Raw genomic sequence first — 20,256 nt, forward strand, 5'->3', positions numbered from 1 at the left:
CCATTAGGAGAAAACAATCGTTTGATCAGGAACCCATATCCAAGTATTGTTGATGAGCAACTAATAAGAAAAGCCACTCTGAGGATAGTGTCTACATATATCTCCACAATATTTGTCTCCCATCAACCCTTAAACCTTGCTAATTGGTATAATTAACAGAAGTGAATTTATATTGGTATCGTTGTAGCTTGATAATGAGGGTAAAAATTTTAGAAGTGGCTGCTAGTATGCAAAGTTAGTAGTTTTCAATTCTTTTCTGGCTAAGGTACTTGAAAGTAATAACCAATTTTCAAATAAATAAATTAGAAAACCGTAACAAGCTTTTTATATCTTCTATTACGTTTTGCACATTCTCATACACTGTTAATCCAGAACACAGCTGTTCTAAATATTCTTGATCATATTTCTATAGTGGGTGGTTTTTCAAAGTCTACCACTAGAATAATAACATTATGTTTGCTTCAAGTAAACATTTTATGCAAGTACCAGCAAAGACAGATTTTTGTTCGTGGGAATCACATATGGCTCTTCTTGTCTGCTTGCTAATAAACGTCTTATGTTTAGCCAGATTTGACTTAATTCTTGTTATTACAAAGTTGTAGAGGATGTGCCAACCTTGCCTATCTCTGTATATTTATGTTCACTATGAGCATATGAACTGTGACAATCAGATTGCCTTACACCTCCTCTCCCTACTCCTTAATCACAGATTCTTACTTACAGCATAGTTTAGGCTTCCTATTATGTATAAGACCATCATGTTGAATAGCCTACTGTCCCCATATTTTGTTGTGATAATTGGATTGTTTTATCCTTTACATTTGACTTCTCTAAACCCCAAGTCTGTTCTAGAGTGAGGCTACCCTACCCTTCATTTTGCCTTTAAATATAAGTTTTGTTTTGTAATGGCTGGTTCCTAATTATTACTTATATTCATTCATTCATTCATTCAACCATTAATAAATACCTTTTATGTACCATGTGATATTCTCAACACAGGGGATGTGCCTTTTCCACATTGCTTTTCTGTATCATACTGTGTGCAAAGATAAGAAAAAGGGTGAAGTGTTTCAACTAATAGTTTCATACAATACTAAATGCCATGAAATGTAAACTGATGAGATGTGGCATTGCAACAGAAACCTGTTACTTTGGAAATGATGGTTGAGGAGAACCCTCCCTCCGAGGGACAATATGTAAACCAAGCAGAAATCTTAAGAGTGCCTTCCACTGAGCCTTCAGTTGTTTTCCTAGGATTAGTAATCAGTGTGATTTATAATGAAGCTGGCTCCGAAGGCCTTACAAGTTCATTTTAAACCTTTTATAACAGCCAGTTCCTCATCAGTGCTATACCTCATCACTTTAATCAAAAGTAGCCTAATCGAAATGAGAAAAAGTCCCTAAGAAACCAAGATCTGCTTAGATTTCTTGAGGAAATATAATGTACAATTAGCATTTTGGCCTTTTTCATGGAATTGATCAATTGGATCAGTTTGTATAAACTGATTAGCTTAGCATTTTATAGTCATCACAAATAGACCAAAAATTTAGTCAAAACAAAGCTTAATTTAATTAGTATTGATGAAGCACTGAGAATCATAAAATCTGAGATTTAGAAAGGCCTTTAGAGAACCAAGAATCACATACCCAGAAGGTAAACAAGTTCTAAAAATTAAACTCAAAATTCTCATGCACACTTTAAATATTTAAAGTCCTTTTGCTTATATTATTACTTTACTACAAACATTCTATAAAATGATTTATTATAGACTATTCTTACTTATAAATATATGAATTATTAAAGGTAAAAATGAGGAATCACCTTCCATTTTTATTTATCTCTTACTTCTTGTGTCTAAAAATATGTGCATTGTTTTAGATCTAGAAGTTTATAAATATTACTATTTTCCCTTTTGGGCATTCATATTAATTGGCATACAAATAAACTTGTTTCATTATAATGCTTTTCAAATAAAATTTGTATTTTTTATTTCTATTCCTAACACCAAGAGTCTCCTTTCTACCTTCATGTCCTATATGCCCTATTGTCCTGCTCCTTGTATAAACTATTATTCTCCACTCATAGCCTACTCTCTTTCTCTCCCCCCCTCTGTGTGTGTGTGTGTGTATGTGTGTGTGTATGTACAGATATATACATACTACACACATACACATATATATATGGCCTATGTATGTTTTTGCCGCAATAGCAGTGTATATTTGTCATTATAGCTATACCATATTTATATTTGCTTACCTGTCATATCTAGTAGAGGAACTGTTGCCCCATTATAGGTGACTCCATATGTGGTAGCATTTACATATCAGAAAAAGGACACTTTACATCTTTCTGAATTTCAATCACCTAACTTAATACTTTAGAAATCCATTCTTTTTCCGAAATTTTCATGAATTCATTTTTTTTCTTTAAGCCTGAGTAAAATTTCATTGTTCATACATGCCACATTTTAAATTTTCTATTCCTTGTGAATAATATACCCATAGACATAGATGCACAAATATCTCTGTGGCAAGACTTGAGAGTTTTGTGGGTACATGCTCAGAAAGATTATAGCTGGGTCATATGGTAGTACAATGTTTAGATGTTTTTATTGCCATAGTGGCTGGATTTAAACTCTTACCAGTAGTAACTAGGGGTTCTTATTTTCCACATCCTCAATAGCATTTGTTGTCATTTGTTTTTCTGATCATAGCCATCTGACTGGGGTAAGAGAGAAGCTCATAACACATTTAACTTGAATATCCATAACAACTAAGGAGGTTGAAGATCAAGAGAATCATTGGTCATTTGTGTTATTTTGTTTTGAGAATAGTCTGTTAATTAAAAAAACATATTGCTTTGCAGGGCTTTGAGGGAGGGTTGGTGTTTACATTTACTGTTCTTTATATATTCTAGACATCAAACCCCTGATGGAGGTACAGCTGGCAAAGATTTTCTCACATTCTGTCTGTTTACTCTGCTGATGGTTTCCCTTGCTGTGCAAAAACATTTAAATTGCATGTAACCCCATTTGTTGATTCTAGAGATTATTTCTTGTGTACTTCAAATCCTGTTCAGAATGTCCTTGCCTATACATACAGTTTGAACTGTTTTCTCAATCTTCTAGTAGTTGCAGGACTTCACATTTTTAACAGAAGTCTTTAATTAATTTCGGTTTTATTTTGTGCAGGACGAAAGATGTGGATCTAAGTTTATTATCCAGAAGTTCTGACAGCACCATTTGTTGAGTAGGCTGAGTTCTTTAGAGTGTACGTTCTTGATGCCTTTATCAAAAAATAGGTGACCACAATTATGTGGGTATGTTTTTGGTTCCTCTCTTTTATTTTCACTCCATTGATCCTGCAAAACCAGAAGCCTGGAAGGTCTGTTTATAATATGGCACATTTTAAAAATTATTTCTTTTTTGTGTCATAACATTTTCATTTTAGAGGTCTTTCATGTTCTTGATGGTAATATAACCATTTTTTCCTAGTTTCCCCAAGATTTTTGTCATGAAGGCATGTTGAATTTGTCAAATGCCTTTCCTGTTGCTATGGGGATGATTGCACAATTTATGATTTTACGAATATCTATATGGTGGGCTACATTTTTATTTGCATATTTTGAAACATAGTTGCATTTCTAAGGATAAGGCTACTTCATTTAGCATATGATTTTCCCCTCATTTTCATTAATTATTTGAAGACTTTATACAATATACTTTAATCTTATTCATTCCCTTACCACTTTCTCAGATCCATTGCCCTTTTCAACTGTGTCCACTGTTTAATTTTAAAAACACTATCAAGCCTTAGTTGTGATACCCATATACTCTTGTATATGTAGCCTTCTCTGGTACAGTGGACAACAAACCAGGGAACACATCCTTAAAGAAAACCGACACTCCCTCTCCCAGTATCTGTGAATTTCCAATAGATCCTTCGATATGCTAGAATTTTGTCTGTCTTAAACTTGTGCAGGTCTTGTGCATGATGCCTCAGCTGCTGTAAATTCCTATGCAAAATTTCCCTGCTATGTCCAGAAAACACTGTTTGGAGGCATCTATCATATCTGGCTCTTGGAATCCTTCTACTGCTTCTTACACAATGATTGTTGTGTTTTAGGTGTTTTGGGAGGAGAGGGTGTGATATAGATGTCTTGTTTAAGGATCAGCATTCCATAGTTTCTTATGAAACTTAACCAGTTTTGGATCTTTGTGTTAATCACCATTGACTGCAACAAGGAAGCTTCTCTAATAAGGGTCGAGAGAGATGCTAATCTACGAGTACAACAATTAGTCACTTAAGAGCGTAATACTATGCCCACTTAGCAAAAATAATAGTGGTAAGTTCTCCCCTACAGACTATGATCAGTCTATAGCCACAGGTTTTTGGCCTTTATAACTTTGCCAGATATGTTGTTTATTTTATGAAGCAGAATTTAAATTCAATTAGATTGATTAGTTATGTTCATCATACTTTTACCTCTATTGTACTAGTAGGCATATCTTGCCAGGTTGGAAGTTATTGTATTCCCAGGGTTCAGATCTGAGTAAGATTAATGATTACTTTTTTCTGGCAGTATGTGTAGCATCAGGTTGATTTTTTTTTCAAGTTCTATGACTCTGGTATGTAGTGCCTTCAGCATTAGGATCTCACTATCAAGTTCTAGAGAGTAACCAAGAGCACTGGCAATGGCCTTTAACGTTTGAGAATTTTATGGGACCTTAAAGATAAACAAGTCCGAAAGAGACATTCTCAGCACTGGGCTTTTGATTTGCTTCCCTGTCATGTCTAGTAGAGGAACTGTTGCCCCAATATAAGGGGGCTCCATTTAATCTCTTTGTATATGTGCATATGCATATGTATGTATTTTAGGAAGCTTTTACAGTAGAAAGTTCCCATATATCTTATTACAAGAGTCTTTACTATTAGTTATTCCTCCTAGTATTACTTTCTCCACATTTCCCTCCCACACCCAGACTACTTAACTTTTGTTCATTTTTAGCTTTTAACCTTTTATAGTACTGAATCCAATCATTTTAATTGGATAGTTTACGTACTTAACATTTCAAATAATATTCCTTTTCCCAATTCCTTCTCCAGAACCCCCCTATCCCATCTCCCCTTCCCCTGCTTCTATGAGGGTGCTCCCCCTCCCAACCACCCACTCCCAGCTCACTGCCTTGGAGTTCCCCTACACTGGGGCATCAATCCTTCGCAGGACTGAGGGCCTCTCCTATTGATGCCTGACAAGGCCATTCTCTGCTACATATGCTGCTAGAGCCATGGGTCCCTCCACATGTACTCTTTGGTTGGTGGTTTAGTCCCTGACCAAATGGAATGAATACACATATCTGAAGATTCAAAGTTTATATCTACAAATGAGAGAAAGCATATATTTGTCTTTGTGAGTCTTGGTTATCTCATTCAGAATGTCTTCAGCTTCATCTATTTACCAGTGAAACTTTTGTTTCTTTTAACAGCTAAATATTATTCAATTATGTAAATGTGCCACATTTATAATGTCTATTCATGAGTTGATGGCCATCTAGGCTATTTCCTGTCCCTGGTTATTGTGAATAGAACATAAATTATCAACTAGCAGGTGTCTCTATAGTAAGATAAAGAGTCCTTTGGGTATATTTTCCAAGAGTGTAGAGCTAGATCATATGGTAGATCTTTTTTTAAGGTTTTGGGGACTTCCCACTGATTTCCACAGTGGCTGAACAAGTTTGTACTCCCTCCAGCAATTCATAATTCCCTACTTTCCATATACTCTCATGAGCATTTGTTCCTGTTTGATTCTGCTTGTTTTTTAAATGATGAAGGAAATATTGTCAGAGACTCATCTGTGTCAATTTCAGCAGTGGAGAAGACTGAAGCTAATTTGTAGGTCAAGGTGGGGGCTTGTGTTACAGAATCTGAACTCTGTAACAGAAAGTAGGCAGAGAACTCTGAATGTATTTCTTTTTTAAAAAGATTTATTTATCTATTTGAGTACACGGTTGCTGTTTTCAGACACACCAGAAGAGGGCATCAGATCCTATTCCAAATGGTTGTGAGCCATCATGTGGTTGCTGGGAATTGAACTCAGGACCTCTGGAAGAGCAGTCAGTGCTCTTAACTGCTGAGCCATCTCTTGAGCCCCCTAATGTATTTCTTCTAAACTCAGCATTATATACCTTTCTCCACACTCCTGTGAAACATCTATGTTTTATTTAGTCTCTAATTAAATATTACATTGAATCATTATATTCTAATTTTGTTAGCCTCTCTTGTGTTTTAGCTATTAAGACTATTTTAAATTTCCATTGCTAATTCCAAACTATTTTAGTGCATAAAACTTTTCTAGAGTTTGGATTATTTCTTTAGGGTAAAGTCCAAAAGGGAAATTATTACTCTAGAAATTTAGAATAGCTTTATAGTTATTAAAATATGAAAGCTATTGGATTTTTGTAAAGTTTCCTCTACTACTCAAGCCACAGTAGTAAAAGACAACATAAGGTTTAGTACGAACATATTCAAATTCATTAACACTATTTGTAAGGCTTTACTAATTAAGTAGGTCAAAAATGTCACAACTTTCTTTGGATTATGACTTTACTGTCACATTTTTTTCTCTTACGAATTTTCTAACACAACTTTTTATTACTTATTCGTTGATGTGAGAATTAGTTCATATGTTTGGACCCTTTATGGAATAGAAATTGTCAGCCAGAGACATTTCTGCAGCAAATATTTTCCTAGAAGCCTTTGTAATTTCTTTTGTACAGATTATAAAAACTTATTTGCTTTGTGACTATTTACACATCTCTTGTACTTAGTAATTCAGCATCCTCTGTAATAATTCTGATGAAAGATCAATACAATTCATTTTAAATTTATATGTGTAGCAATGTGTTTTATTTTACTAAAAGCTTATTGATTCATTTATTTAATGTCTTGTGTGGGTTTTTTTTTTTGAGTCAGCGTCTTACTGTGTCAACATGTTTACACTGTTTCTTGTAGAATCTTCCATTGTATCTGCAATAATCTCTACATATTAACTGTTGCAATTAGAACATTTACATTCAATTTAATTATTGATATTGTTAGCTTGAAGTCTATAATCTTCCCATTTCCTTGTTACATGTATTATTTTTTCTTCCCTTCTTTGAATTGGTACTTCTTCAAATCATAGCACCAGAGCATTTATTTTTTTCTTTTGTGTCTGACTTATTCCTCTCAGCATACTGTTTTTAAGGTTCACTTCTGTTTTAGCCTGCACTGGATTTTATCACTTTTTCCTTCTCTCACATACTACAATCTGACAGCAGTTTTCTCTTCCACCTCTCCTCCCAGTCCCTTTCCCCCTTCACTCTCTTTCATATCCATTTCTCCTTCATTTTTCTCAGCTAAGAGCAGGCCTCCCAGGGATATCAACCAAACATGGCATATCACGTTGCAATAAAACTAGGAACATTCCCTCATATTAAGGTGGACAAGGCAACTCGGTGTTCCAAAAGCAGACAAAAGATTCAGAGACAGCCCTTGTTCCCACTGTTAAGAGTTCCACAAGAATACCAAGCTTTACAACTATAACATATAAACAGAAGATCTAGATTAGAACCATGCAAAATCCCTGATTGTAGGTTTAGTCTTTGTGAGCTACTGATCCCTGGTTGGTTGATTCTGTGGATAATTTTTCTTATTCTTTGTTTGACACTACCCTTCCTCCCACTCTTTGACAGGATTCCTTGAGCTCCACATAACATTTGACCATAGATTTCTGCATCTGCTCCCATCAACTGCTGAATGAGGCCTCTCTGAAGATGATTATGTTATGCTGTAGTCTATTAGTATAGCAGATTATCATTTCATTATCTTTTCTGGTTGTTTTTGTTTCTATCCTAGGTCTCCGGGCTATCCAGCCTTGTTCCTAGCCCTCCAGGCAGTGTCAGGCATGGGTCTCAAGATGGATCAGGCATTGGTTGTCCACAAGTTCTTCATTATCTTTACCCTAGAACATCTTACAGACAGGACAAATTGTAGGTCAAAGTTTTGTGGCTGGGTTGGTATCCCAACCCTTCCACTGAAAGCCTTTCCTGGTTATAAAAGATGATCGATTCAGGCTCCATATCTCCTATATTACTGGGAGTCTTTGCTAGTGTCACCAACATAGATTCCTGGGAGTTTTCATTGCACTACTAAATAATATTCTATTATTTGTAATATAAAACATATGTATGCATTCATCTCACAATGGACATTCAGGTTGTTTCTCATTTTGGTTCTTGTGAATTATGCTATTATGAACACTGGTGAGCTAACATCTGTAAAAGTGTCTGCTTTTGACACTTGCTAGTATACAATTTATGTACTTGCTGGAATATGCAGATCTTCTCTGACAGTTATATATACTTAAAAAATTGATTTGTTATATGTGTTCTATTTCTACTTTTAATCTGTTGTGGAGTTTGGCATTCTTTTGTGAAGATCCATATTTCCAAAGTGTATTTATAAAGGTTAACTATTTGTTCTTGCAGTTGACCTTTAAAATAAGATCATCAATTTCCAGAAAAGTCATTTAGGATTAAGAATTGAATTTCCAGCCATATAAAACATAACTCAGAGAGGAAAAATAGAAAATAGTCAGTCTTTCTACCTTATAATAAATATTTCTATTTCAATACAGCAAAAATGTAATTTATATACTATGCTTCTATATATTTATTTCTTTGATTACATTTAGTTATTTATTATGTGTTTATATATGTTCCATCATACATATGTAGAGGTCAGAGTATTGTGTTTTATAAAAAAGAAAGAACCAGGAGATATTTATAAAGACACAGTACAGTGAGGTAGAAGGAGGTACCTCTGTGGGTAGAATAGAATTTATTTAGGGCATGAGAAAGGAAATTGAGGGAATAGAGGAAGAAAAAGGCAGAGAGAAAGAGAGAGAGGGAGGGAGGGAGAGAAGGATGAAGGGAGAGAGAATGACAGACAGACAGACAGACAGACAGACAGACAGACAGAGAGGCTGGCCAAGAACACATGGAGAGAGAGGGAGAAGGGAGAGAAGGGATAAGAGAAGGTAAAAGAGCAAGAAAGTAAGAGAGTATAAGGGTAAGAGAGTGAGAAGAAGCAGCCCTTTTTTATGATAAGTCAGGCATACCTGGCTGTTGCCAGGTAACTATGAGGTGGAGCCTAGAAGGAATGCTAACACAGAGTACAAATTATAGCTTATTCTCTCCTTCTACCATGTGGGTCTCAGAACTTGATCTCAGGTCATCAAGCTCAGCAATGAAGAACCTACCTAGGAAATCTCCTGGACTTATTTATTTTTAATAAAAATTTTAAAAATTGATTCATTTTTCTTTTGTTGTCTTATTCCTTCTTTCTTGCTTTTAAAGGTATTTTATTCCTATTATGAAGGCATAAAATACTTTTCTCTTCTGGTGTCTATCATTCGCTATTGCCATAAACAAACTTTCATTAAGAGTAGCCATAGTTTTTAAAGGAATGTCTCAGATTTCTATGTATAGAACCATGTCACCTCATAACAATAATGCTGTGTATTGTTTTCTTTTATTCATTTCTTTTATATTTATCACTTCTTTAATAAAATGATACACCTATGATCTTACAATGATATTAATAATAATATAGTAAAATGAGATGGTGTAACTAACCTATGTGATATAAAAGAACAGGTGAAGAATACTGGGAACTAAAAATTTATGCAGGGATGAAGTGGGGATAGGGTTAAAAGACAAAAGGGGCTGGAGTAAGTTAGACTAAGGATATATGGAAAAGTCTTATGAAACTCTACTAGTCTGTATGAAAATCTTAAAATGAAGAAGAAATGTGTTCGGGGTATTAGAGAGATGGAGCACTGATTAAGAGCACTTGATGCTCCACAAGAGGAAGACCTGGGTTATACACTCAACACCTACATGGCAGCAAACAACAATCTGAAACTCCAAAGGGCATTTCTAAATTTTGATACTAGGTGGCTAGTTAGGTACTCTATGGTTCTTGTGAAAAACATTGCCAGCTCAAGTGACACAAATTCATAGAACATACATAAATATACAGTACACATACATTTGTGTATGTGTGTGTAATTTCAGGTAAATATAAAATAATATGATTCCTTCAAGTTTGAATAGGTGTAGTACAGCTTAGTAAATAATGCTCTTTTCAGAAGATATGAGTTATTGAATACTCTCATTGCTAGGCACATGTTATTTTCCTGTGTGTCATTTTGGTCAGAATAGCCACAGAGGCACCCACAACAATATAGATTATTGCCTTTGTTTGCCTACCACAATTAGATGCTAATACCCTCTCGATAAAGATAACACACACACACACACACACACACACACACACACACACACACACACACACTATGCTTGCAGGACAAGAAAGGAATGTTGAACTAACCTGGGAATTCTTATTACTAACTAGACTTCATGATTTTCAAAGATTCTATGCAGGCTGCTGGAGCAGAAAAGACATCTATAGTCTTAACCAGTACTGACCCTTGCATGCCATAATATCACAGCATGCTGTTCCCACTGGTGCAATTGTGGCAAGATTGTTTATGAGAGTAACCATATGCTCTCTTGACTGTATTCAAAGCCTGCTTCACAGGAAGAAACTCATGCCTGTGCCTCAAACATTGTCAAATCCCATGGCTAAGTAGTCATGTAGACCCCAGAAGAAAACCTACTGATGTTGAGTTTCTAAGTGGCCATATTTTCAAACTGTTTCCAAGCTTAGTCAGAGAAGCTTATTGTTGTGGGTAATGGTTAGGCATAAATGTATTACTATCCAGTGATGAAATAAAGAGATTCTGAAGGTTCAGCCATAGGTGGGACATCTATATTAATAGCTATATGGTTCCCTTCGGAACCATAGTGGAAGAAATAATGGAAAGAATATAAAAGCTGGAGGATGGGAAGGAATATCATAAAATGTGTTTTAGACATGGTATGGCTGTTGCACACATGACTCACAGAAGCCATGGTTACTTACACAAGATCTGTACCAAAATGTAGTTTAAAATTCCAACATAACTCCATCTCTAGCTGAAAAACTATTGGAATCTGATGGCTGCTAAAGGGTAGAGAATCAACTTTCTTTGCAAGTGTAGATGCTGGAAGGTTCCTGATACCCACACCCATGCACATATGGGAAACATTATTTGGACTTGGTGAGCTAAATCTAATGAACTTATTCAATAAATTGAATGAATGAATGAATGAATGAATGAGGTGAATATAAAGTTGGGAGTACTGTATGATGGGAGATCCTGGAGACAACTGGAGAGGGGCACTGAGGTGGATATGTTCAAGATAATTTGTATACAAACAGAAAGTTTTTAGAAGAGTAACTGAATGGTTTTTTTAGTTTCAAAATGCTAGTGTATAAAATCAGTGAAAGTAGATATTTTCTATTATTCCTGAAACTAGATCATATATATATATATATATATATATATATATATATATATATATATATAGTTTATATATATATACCTATTTTTGCTTTATTATTAAATTGTTTTATTTATTTATATTTGCAAATATTGTCCCCTTTCTGGTTCCCCCTGGAGCATCAAGTATCTACAGGATTAAGCACATACTCTCCCACTGAGGCCAAACAAGGCAATCCTCTGCTGCATATGTACCAGGGGCCACAGACCAGCCCATGTATGCTCTTTGGTTCGTGGCTTAGTCTCTGGGAGCTCTGAGGGCTTTTGGTTAGTTGATACTGTTGTTCTTCCATGGAGTGGCAATCTCCCTCAGCATCTTTGGTCCTTCTCCTAACTCTTTCATATGGGTCCCCAACATCAATCCAATGGCTGGCTGAAAGTATCTGCATCTTTCTCAGTCAACTGCTGGTAGAATTTCACAGAGGACAGCTGTGCTAGTTTCTTGTCTACAAGCACAATATGGCATCAGTACTAATGTCAGGGTTTGGTACCTGATCATTGGATGAACCTCAAGTTGGGCCAGTCACTGGATGGCCTTTCCTTCAGTCTCTGCTCCATTGGTGTCCCTGTGTTACTTTAAACAGGGACAATTCTGGGTCAAATTTCTTGAATACAGTTTTGTGTGGCCTCATGCCTCAAATAGGAGCCATGTCTATCTACTGGATGAGGTCTCTTTAGGTTCAGGCATTTCTGCTAAGGTTAGTCCCATTGAGTCCCAGGAGCCTCTCACATCCCAGGTCTCTGGGACTTTCTAGTTTACCTCCTGCCTCCATCCTACACTGCTGCATATTTCTATTCATTCACCGGCCCTCTGGGCTTCTCTCCTATCTCCCTACATACCTGATCCTGCCCCCTTTCCACCCATTCCCTCTCCCACTTAGGTCCCTCCCTCCCTCTGCCTCACATGATTATTTCGTTCACCTTTCTAAGTAGGATTGAACTATCTACACTTGGGCCTTTCTTCTTATTAAGCTTCCTATAGTCTGTGAGTCTTGCCATGGGTATTCTGAACATTTTTGGGTAATGTCCAATTATCACTGAGTACATACCATGCATGTTCTTTTGGATCTGAGTTACCTCACTCGGGATGATATTTTCTAGCTCCATCAATTTGCCTGCAAAATTCATAATGTCTTTTGTTTTTAATGACTGAATAGTATTCCAGTATGTAAGTGAACTACATTTTCTGTATTCATTCTTCTGTTGAAGAACATCTGGGTTGTTTCCAGCTTCTGGTTATTATAAATAAGGCTGCTATTGAACATAGTTCAATACGTGTCCTGGTGGTATGGTGAAACATCTTTTGGGTATATTCCCAGGAGAGGTATGGCTGGGTGGGTTTTCAAGTAGAACTATTTCCAATTTTCCAAGAAATTGCCAGACTGATTTCCAGAGTGGTTGTATCAGTTTGCAATCCCAACAGCAATGGAGGCGTTTTTGTCTTCTTCCACATCCTCTCCAGCATCTGATGTCAATTGAATTTTTATCTTAGCCATTCTGATTGGTATAAGGTGGAATCTCAGGGTTGTTTTGATTTGAATTTCTCTGATGATTAAGGATGTTGAACATTTCTTTAGGTTCTCAGCCATTAGAGATTCCTTTGTTGAGAATTCTGTTTAGCTCTGTACCCCAATTTTTAATTGGGTTATTTAGTTTTTTGGAGTCTAACTTCTTGAGTTTTTTTGTGTATTTTGGATATTAGCCCTCTATCGGATAGAAGTTTAGTGAAGAACTTTTTCCAATCTGTAGGTTACTGTTTTGTCCTATTGACTATGTTCTTTGCCTTACAGAAACTTTTCAGTTTCATGAGGTACCATTTATCAATTGTTTAATCTTAAAGCCTGAGCCATTGGTGTTCTGTTCAGGAAAATTTCCCCTGTGCTATTATGTTTGAGGCTATTTCCCATTTTCTCTTCTATAAGATTCAGTGTATATGGTTTTATGTGTATGTCTTTAATTCACTTGGACTTGAGATTTGTACAAGGTGATAAATATGAATCAATTTGCATGAGTTGTTCAGTTTCCATGAGTATGTGTGATTTCTATTGTTTGTTTTGTTATTGAAGTCCAGCTTTAGTTTGTGGTGATCTGATAGAATGCATAAGATTATTTCAATCATTTTGTATCTGTTGAGGCTTGTTTTGGAGAAGCTACCATGAAGTACTGAGAAGAAGGTATATTCTGATTTAGAGTAAAATGTTTTGTATATATCTGTTAAATCCATTTGGTTCATAACTTCTGCTAGTTTCTATTTATTTTTAAAATTCCATTAAATGTTCAACTTTAGCAAATGTGTTTCTGCAACTACTGTATTATCCACATAATTACATTAGTGTATTTCTTTGCAGTTTATCATTCCTGTATTTTTAAGATAAACCTGTTTTACTCTACTAGGTTATTCTTGAATTATACTGTCATACTCTCATAGGGTCTTATTTAAGGTACTAGTGTGTGTGTGGTTAGGAGACAAAGAAGTAGGGAGAAACATGATGGTCCATAAAGAGTAATAAGGAACAAAATCTATAGTAAAGGGACAGTAGCCTTATTAAACAATGAAAAAAGATGCTTCTTGTAGGATTTTTCTTACTCTAAGTTTTAAGGTCCATATTTCTTAAAACTGTGATAATTGACACAACTATGGCAAATAGATGATCCATTGTAAAACTTAGGAAATGATGTAAAATTTTAAAGTATAACATTAAATTAAACTTTAGGACATTAACACAATTCTATTTAGCAACCACACTGGCTTGTATATACTCTCTGGATAGAGTGGAAAGCACTGTCAATAAATTGCTTTAAATCTTCAGACTCTGTACTCTCTCAACATTGTGGCCCATAAACACAACTTTATTGAGAAGTATTCTCCAATTGGAAAGTGTAGCAGGATGGTTTCATGCTGCTGCTACATTATTTGCAATAAGCATGGTGATTGGGGAGGAGCTAATGTGGGAGGAGCAAGAAAAGGAAGAGGAGAAGGAAGAGGAGGAGCTAGGAGGGAGAGGAGAAAGGGAGCAGCCATGAAGAACCACACATGGGTCCAGAACAGTCCTGGGTAACAATTTATATCTTAAGGTTAGGTATTGGGTAACAACTGTAATTGTGTGGGCAAATTGTTTATTGAGCATTTCCAAATATATAAATATTGGATAATATTTAAGCAACAAGAGTCTTCATTCTACTGGGTACTGCGGGCATGGTAGGTATTCTGGGGTTCACCTAAGCTTTGTGAAGACAGCATGGGAGATTGGCAGAGCCATTTCCCACTCTGGCGTCTCTGGGTGCCAGGGCCAGTGTTTCTGGCTGGCTGGAGGCATAGTCTAGTGGGTCTAGTTGTGGTACATACTGCCTATGTCCGATTCCAGCTATAGTATGCTTGACTCTGGCCATGAACATGGCAGCCTGAGCTAAGCAGATCTGCTACTGGTTAGAGAGTCGGCCAATGCAGTGGCATTTTTTAAATATTACCCACAACAAGAAAGGAAAGTACTAAACAATTGGATCTTTTAATGGAATGCCATATGATATACTTTTTTTCGTTCTTTTCTACTGCTTTGTTACATTTTCTGGAAAGCAAGTGTGAGTGTGTGTGTGTGTGTGTGTTATCTTCATAGCCCTGGGGCTAAGGACACATTAAGTATTTTATAAATACCTGAATAAATTAAAAGAGCAATTGGGCCCTGATAAGTAGTTACTAGAAAAAGTCAAATAAGACTTGTGACAAGGCAGAAAAAGAAACAACTGGAGGACAATTTATTTTGTCCTATAAAATGAAAACTGTTAGTATTTTCTTTGCTGTGATTTGAATTTATCCATGTATATTTAATTTATCCAGGGTTTGTCTCTATTCTTGTATTGCTAATTTAAGAACACCTTTTTGATAATAGAAATACAGTCCCTTTGGCAATCAAAGTTTTAAGGATAATATATCTTTGTTGACATAAACCATGGGAAGTTTGCTTGCATGATTTCATTATCTGATTACAGTTCTGACTAAAATAATCTTTCAGAATGAGCACATTTTTCAAATACAGTTTAATTTTTTAGAGACATTTTAGGCTCACAGCAAATCTGAGAATAAAATAAAGATGTTTCCTATATACATCCTGTCACTAGACATACATAGATTCACCCATATCAATAACCCAACACAGCAGTACATTTTTATAATTGATAGAAAGCATTATAATCAGACTCCATAATTTACAGAAGTGCTCATTCTTGTTCATAGTCTGTCTTCATTCGTGTAAGTGTATAATGACATATATTCAGCATTATAGCATCATGCAGAATAGTTTCACTGCCTTGAAATATCCTTATGATCATCTACCCCTTCTGCTTTTTCCAACCACTAATCATTTTACTGTCTTGTGAGTTTTGCCTTTGATGACAATTATGTAGTTGGAAGGTTCCAATCTACAGCCTCTTGAGACTGATTTCTTTTACTCAATGTCATATATTCATGTCCCGCCCCTGCATGTCTTTTCATGACTTTGATGTAGAATGAGCTTGTGCAGAAGACTGATAACTTACAGGACAAGCCAGAGTTCCAAAATGATTGGAAAAATTATTTGTTACCGTACCCTTTTTCTGTTGAATCTATTCTCTTCCTTTCAATCAATACTTCACCTATTTTCTCATTAGGCAAGAAAATATTTTGGGATTGACTTCAGTTCCACACATAGAGAACACTTGGCTAGTACCACTTTACCAGGTTTTTTCTCAACAAGCTACAGTGGATCATTTTGCCTATTCTTCTACTCAATCCCTGACACCATAGGGAGTTCTGTCCTATAAAACTATCTTAACGGAATTCTGGATTAGTCTTGTAGAAGTCACCTTTCTCAATATACTTTTGAAAGATCAACTATTTTGTGTTTAGTGTGTAAGAACACTTACTATTGAAGTTTGTTGCAGTTATCCATCAGTCCATACCTTTTACTCTGATTTTAAAACACTAGTCTAAAAAATTTTCATCATAGTGACCATGGAAACTATTCTATAACAAACAAATATATTTTATTTTACTTTTAATTGATATAATCATATAACATAAAATTAATGTTTTTGACATATGGTCTTGTTATGTAGCTCAAGATAACCTGGAGTTTATTATATTATGCAGGCTGGCCTTGATCTACAATCTTATTTCAATTTTTCAAATGCTAATATTTCGGGTATGTGCCATTACAACTTGTTTTACCATGTTAAATTAGTAACTTAATGTGCTTCCTCTTTATTAACTGAAATCTTGGCAGTTATTACTTTTAAACAAATTTTTATACCTTCAATTTTCCCATTTTCCTCATTCCCTAGCAACTAACAATCTACTTTCTTTTGTAAGAGAGTTGCCTGTTTTAGACTTTAGTATAAATGGAATCACACAAGTTGTCTTTTATATCCAATTTCCTTTAAGCACATGAAATGTTTAAGGTTTATGCATGCCATGCACATCAGGTTGTAATTCTTTTTATGGCCAGAATATTGTTTACTTATATGCCAGTCATTTCCATTAGGATGATGTATTATCAGTTTTTCATAACAATAAAAACATACTTCATATAGGGTACTCATGAAGAGAAAGAACTCTATTTGGTTCACCATTGAGTCAAAATGGCATATTGCAGGCTCTGTGGCAGCAAATGTCTCTTGAGTGTATCATCTCATGACATACTAAGCAAAGGAAGGATTTGATAATCTTATGTCTTGAAGGGCCAATGTTACTTTAGCTAAGCAAAAAGAAAAGATAAAGGCATGAGAAAGTGCCCTGATTTTCTCAGAAGGCTAGATATCTGTTAGACATCAAAAGCTGGGACAAACTTCTTCTTTTTGTTTGTTTGTTTATTTTTTGTTTTTTGAGACAGGGTTTCTCTGTGTAGCCCTGGCTGTCCTGGAACTCACTCTGTAGACCAGGCTGGCTTCGAACTCAGAAATCCGCCTGCCTCTGCCTCCTAAGTGCTGGGATTAAAGGTGTGCGCCACTACCGCCTGGTTGGGACAAATTTCTATCAAGAAGAAACTGCAAGATACTAGTACAATGCACAAGTAATACCAAAAGGGTGGCAAGAGTCCCCTAAGCTTCCATCAATCAATGTCCCAAGAACACCAATTCCCTGTCAGAAGAATAGGCTAAGGCTCATAACAGCCCCTATGATGCAGTTCTAAGACAAAGTATTCCAAAATAAGAATAGACATCGAATGGATATAATCCAAATATTCTTCTAGTCTACACTGCAAAAGTTATACAATGGCTAAGAGACTCCTCTTTACCAAAGCAAAAGGACTAGATGGTTATTTGGAATGGTACAAGAATCCTAAATAATAATCAAAGAAGAGATTCTAAGGGCTCCTCAGTACCTCCAACTCTAAAGGGCTAAAGTATCTTCTGATCATTCAAAAAACAAAAAGGCAGAGCCTGGGAGAACCAGGATCATATCACATGAGTGATATGATGCTCAGAGAGCTCCAATAGGAAACTAACAAAAAGACTTTCTGCAAGCAAAGGTTTGTGATTTAAGGATCCCAGCTATCCCATGGGCTGGACAGTTTAAACATATGAGCCACTCAGGAATCATCATCGTGCCAGTAAGGAGACCTAAGGTGATCTTAATTTTAAAGGAAAGGAGAAGATTAGAAGGAATTAGTACAAGGACATGACTACAGATTTAATAAGTTCTACAGCTCATAGTTCAACCAGTGGTACAAATTATTACACAGAAACTAGAGGATAGACAACATAGGTAATTTACAGAACCTGGCATAATTTGCAGGTACTAACTGTATATCACATTGTATCTCATAAATATGTATAATTACCATATATATATATATATACATATATATATGTATATATATACACTATGTATGTATGTATAAGTAAAAGTATGTATAATTACCATGGATATATATATATATATATATATATATATATATATATATATATATATATATATGTAAAAGTAAAAAAGCCTGCCAAGGTATTCTGACATGCAGAAAGTGGGCCCTGAAGGGGATAGAACTCAATAGGAAGACTAACAGAGTCAATTAACTTGGACTCTTCAGGACTCTCTGAGACTGAACCATCAACCAAAGAATATACACACGCTGGACATAGGCTACCTGCACATATATAGCAGATATGCAGCTTGGTCTTCATGTGGGTCCTGAACAATTGGAGTGGGGACTATCCCAAAAGCTGTTCCCTGTATGTGAGACAGTTCTTTTAGCTGGGCTGCCTTGTTTGGCCTCAGGGGAAGAGGGTACTCCTAATCCCTCAGAGACTTGATGTGCAAGGATGGGGGGTACTCAAGGGGTCTCTCCATCCTCTCAGAGAAGAAGGGGATGGGAGAGGGGGAAATGATTGTGGGAGGGGGTAACCTGAAAGAGGGGGCAGTGAATGGAATGTAAAGTGCATAAGTAAAAATAAATAAAAAGGAAATGATTATGACATAAGTAATGTCCAGTCTGGGGATTCTAGAAGGGAGCTTTGCACATTGTAAATAAGTGAGATTGCTATGAAATTTACCTCTGATATTTACAAATTCTGTAATTCTCAGAAAGTTTCTTAAACTTCCCAGGCCTTGCTTTGCTAAACATGAAAGTGTCTATCACAAAATTGATATCAGATATATATATATATATATATATATATATATGAAAATTATTGTAGTGTCAGTAAGTTTCACAGGTCTCGACACATTGTCCTTCATACTGTTGGGATTATTGCATCTAAGCTTCATTCATTTTGTAATGAATTTGAAAAAATATAAGCAGTATGAGTCACCTAAGCAATTCTTGCCATGTTCAACCTTAATTTGAACTATTTACTAAATTTCCTATTCATAGTGGTGAAATCCTGGAAATGATGGAGAGGACCTTGAATGCCCAGGCTAAGATGTCATTTTTCACTGGACAGGCAATACAAAAATGAAGAATATTTTGACCACATTAATATAAACATCAAGACATTTTTGCATTGTTTGGTAAGAAATTTTAGTGCAAGTTAGTTGTTCAAAATTCAGTAGGAAGCTGGAGACCAAAGTAAAGGCAGCTGAGAATATTAATGGAAAACTTTGATAAGAAGTTTGTACTTTATCCTATGAGGCATGAGGAGAGAATGATGTACTCTAACTAAGGGCAATCATAACCTGGTCATCTGATTGAACTGGAAGGATATTTGAAGCAACTGAGACTGAAAACAAGAAAGCTACTTGGAAACTTGTTTTGGTTTGAGTCTGAAATATGAGTTACACTTGAAACACTTGATGCACAACTGATGTCACTGTTTGGGGATGGTGTGGAACCTTTGAGACTGAACTAGCCAGTAGAAGTTGGTCTCTTGCAGAGGAAAAGTGGGTCTTAATGCTGATATCTGCATCTCTGCTTCCTAACCAATCAAGATGGGAACGAACCATGCTGTAAGATTTCACTACCAAAGATAGATGCACCATAGCCAAGTAAACTTCTCCAATATGATGGACTGATACCTCTGCAAACCATAAACTAAAATAAATCCTTTATGCTTTATGTTGTTTCTATCAGCTAGACTGTTACATTGATGGGAAAAGTAAGAAGACTATTTGCATTACTCAAAGAAAAAAATTCTGGATGTGGTAGACTATTATAGAATTGAAGAACTTAGAAAACTTTATTATGAGGCAAAACCAACAGGATTTAGTGAGAAAACAGTATGCAAAAATGAGACAAGTTTAGAATCTAAATCAAATGCTCAATGAATGAATGCTATAGAAGAAAGAGATTTAGAGATCA

The sequence above is a fragment of the Arvicanthis niloticus genome, chromosome X (assembly GCF_011762505.2).
Source record: "Arvicanthis niloticus isolate mArvNil1 chromosome X, mArvNil1.pat.X, whole genome shotgun sequence".
NCBI classification, from domain to species: domain Eukaryota; kingdom Metazoa; phylum Chordata; class Mammalia; order Rodentia; family Muridae; genus Arvicanthis; species Arvicanthis niloticus.